Genomic DNA, 4,155 nt, shown 5'->3' with positions numbered 1-4,155 from the left:
GACCGGACGATGGAGAACTTCAACGCAGAACCGCTACCTCCCGCGAGCCCTCCCCGGGAGGGCGACTCGAGCTCGGACTCCGAGATTCAGACTCGACATATATATTATTATATATGTCGGAGCGGACATTAGAATCAGGGTTAGGGGCGTGAAACGAATCTTCGATTGGGTTACACGTTGTCGTTGTGCAATAGAGAAGACATCGACTAGTGCAAATACGATTATTATAGAGCCGGACAAGTAACCGTGGTAGTTAGGCACTCGAGAAACTAATGACAATGATGACTGTCGCCTCGAGCCCAAGCTCATTATCACAACTCTCGAACAATTACAATCGGATTGAATAACTACAATTGTTCAATTACAGACTCCGGTGTTCTTTCATCTCCGACATATATATTATATATACTATTATATCTATATAATATATGTATTTATATCTATAAATATATGTATAAATATATCTGTTTAAAAAAATAAAGTTGACCTTCATATATCGCCAATAATATCGCGTGTGTAAAAAGAAACTAATTACATTTAATTATTTTTTTACATTTATTTATTTTTTATTATTATTTTTTTCACAACTAATTACATTTAATTATTACATTTACATACATTTAACTATTATTACATACATTTACATACATTTGATTATTATTTTTTTCATAATTATATCTCGTTTGAAATATTTTTCGACATAATTAATTGTTTCAAAAACACATATTCCAGCCTTCTAAATGATTTATTTTGCGTATTATACGAATTATTCCATCTATAAATAAATTGTTCTCTATACACACAAACACGCACACAGTCTGTTAATTACACGAGTTAATTGTAACATTTTTCTCGATAAGTTGACAGAGCAAGAAAAATGAGCGACGAGCATACCTACAAACTAATCTACTTCAATGCCCGTGGTCGTGCCGAACATATACGGTATATATTTGCATATACTGGCATCGAGTATACCGACGAGAGGATCCCCGAAGAACTCTGGCCTGAATACAAGGATTGTAAGCGTGAAGAATCGATTTTTACTTTCATCGTTCAACTCTCAGATATCTACCATTTACTCAAACTTTTCTGTATATAAATCTTTCGTTTCACGTGCAGGCTAAACTTACTTAAAGTAAAATTTCATACGGAATAAAGTCGAACTTTTCATTAAGTTTTGCTTCCGTAATATCGTGTTTATCGAATACCAACTTAATTCACTTACGATTCTCGAATTTTTGTGTTGCAATCTTTATTGTTTTCAATGAATCGAAGCATTTCGAATATTTTGAGAAAACCGTAAATAGGTGACTTAAAATAGGAATACAAAAATACTTCTACGTTTCTCGTTAATTTAAAAACTTTTTAGGACTTGTCGAAAAAAAAGGATAAAAAATTGAAATCAGTTCGGAAATGAACAAGAACACAGCTAAAAAGTCGAAAGAACAAAGCAGACATAAAATTCGATCTTCCGTTGCGACATTTCTATCGTAAATAGTATAATAAAAGTTTTACGCAGCATAGTCTTCGATATAATCTTATATGTCGCTTGCAGATAGAGAAACAAAAAATCAACGTAAATCTGTAAATCAATCCTGTCAGTGTAAAACACAAAATTACGTTCGCAAGAGACATTCGATTTATATTCCTTGCATTTCAGTTTTCATTACAAGAACCGTGTACATTTTCTAATATTTTTTCCGTGTCTGGTATTATCTTTTATCCTTGATTTTAAAAACTTTAGGTTCTCCCCAACAGTCAAAAACACGCGATACCCTGTCCATCGTAATCGTAAGAAAAGAAAAAAGGAGAAAGAAGACATTTCTGTATTTCTTTACTAGGCCATGTTGATTAAAACCGAAATGATTTCGATTCATCTATTCACAAGAACGCAACGGCCTCGGAAGCTGTGTTGTGATTTCCTATCGATCGTTTCCCTCTACACAGTGTTCATATGAGCCATGTTTGTTCTTAGCAATGTCTTATAAAAAACTGCCTGTGCTGGTGTCACGGTGGTCGTGAGAACGCAACGAAAGGATGGTTATGTCTCACATACCTTGGCCAGCAAAATGATGGCTAAGCAGTAATAGAAACCCTATGTGACCAGCATCCAGCGATTGCCCCTCCACAGGAGCCGGGTCCTTGATATAAAAAAGTACCTCTCGAGTCGTTGTAAGTACATTCTTTTCTGTGCTGTTTGACCATTCTGTATCGTTACTCTGTCAGTGTTCAATAAATTTTCTAATAACAATCAAAATTTAAGTACGAATTTCTCACTTTGCGTGCGGAACGTGAAATTACCCCGAATCGACGTGACAAAATTGGCGATCCTGCCAGGATCCACTCATCGCATCAAGAGGAAACTTCAACGGGAACTCTACGGATTCTACAGCGAAGGACCACGGTCACCTCCTTGATCAAAAGAAGGATCTGCAAAGAATCTCGGTAAGCTGGCTTTCGTACATTATCGAAACCGTAAGCCTGAAATACGTTCTGAAGATGGTGACTCTTCTTCCGCCGAAAGTGTCATATTTCTCAGCATGAACCCAACTGACAAGAGTACCGCTAAACAAAACGAACTAATCGCTACCCTGATTGAACAATTTGAAAGCCTAACTCACGAGTTTAGAAGCTTTAGAAACAGCACCGATCAAAACATTAAAAACATAAAAGAATTTGCGGAAACTAGCGATAGAAATCGCTCTAAAGAAATACGCGATCTTGCAAAAACCGTGGAAATAAAATACGACACCGAGACTGACCAGTCGCAAATAAACGCCCATTTAGAAACCGCTGCTGATAACGTAACGGATGACGAAACTGACGGACCGAACACGTCACAAAGACCACGAGCCGCATCTAGCCGCGCCGCGATTAAACCAATAAACAACTACAACGAAGATCGAGGGCTCGAGGCAGATAAGGCCATACGAACTGTCGAGACACTACGAGGTCGAGATGACGTAGGCGTTGAAGATTTCATCTTATCGGTCCGCAAAGCAAGAGCTAGGTGCAAGGCAAGTGACAGAGAGCTATTATTAGATCTCATACTGATCGAAAAGATTACCGACAACGCGAAACGAAACATACGATATCTAAAAATCAACTCGTTCGAAGACTTATATTCATGCTTAAGACAACACGTATTAACACCAACAACTATTAGCAACTGTAGGGACAAATTAAAGAATTTAAAACAAGGGGCAACAGAAAGTGTACAATCTTTTAACTCCAGATTCCGACAACAGCTAAACGAATTAAATTATGCAGTCCAAAACGAAAACCGCACACCAACAGAACGACGTGTAGCTATAGATATTGAAGAACGCGAAGCACTTAAAACATATTTGCTCAACTTACGATACGAGATAGGACAGATGGTGGTATCTAGCGATCCAAAGAACCTGAACCTTGCCCAACAACTAGCAGCTGATAGAGAACAATGGTTACGAGAAGCAAATCGTGTTGCCAACCGCCCAAAGAATCAATCTCACAACATTACATTAGTATCCAAGCGAACTACTACCGATTCACAGCCACAAACTTCTGCTCAGCTACCTAGCGGACCATTAGACGACCGCATGAAACCGAAGTGTCCAAAGTGTTTACGAATTGGACACACAGCCGAAAAATGCTACTCGAAATTTTCCATTCGCCAGCCAAGGAAAGATTCCACCTCGAGTAAACCAAACAACGGAGAACCCAGAGGAAGCTTACCTCGAGTTAACTGCACCACCACCGGAAGATTACTATCAATCGTACTGCAACGAAGAGACGGAGGAAGAGCCAGATTCCTCATCGATACCGGAGCAGGAATCAACCTTATAAAAGAAAAAGCCTCACTAAACGTCCAAACTTCTAACCCAAAAACCTTCCTAATGGGAAGTGACAAACATACCACTAACAAAATTTGCAATTTAACCATGCTCAAGAAAAATCATCAATTCTACGTAGTCCCTAACAACTTTCCCCTAATCGAAGATGGAATAATCGGACTCCCATTCCTTACAAAGTATCAATACAGCGTCACTAACAATAAACTAACCTTAGACGAAATTATATTACCATTCCAGGAAACCGATAGCAAGATAAGACCAGGCGAAACTCTAATCTCAGCCCAATACATCGAAGGAAAGCCCACAACAGTATGTTTCA

Source organism: Bombus bifarius, unplaced genomic scaffold, assembly GCF_011952205.1.
Source record: "Bombus bifarius isolate JDL3187 unplaced genomic scaffold, Bbif_JDL3187 scf7180000008721_frag, whole genome shotgun sequence".
In the NCBI taxonomy this organism is placed as follows: Eukaryota; Metazoa; Arthropoda; class Insecta; order Hymenoptera; family Apidae; genus Bombus; species Bombus bifarius.
The sequence above is the reverse complement of the archived record's forward strand: the minus strand, read 5'-3'. Positions refer to the sequence as shown.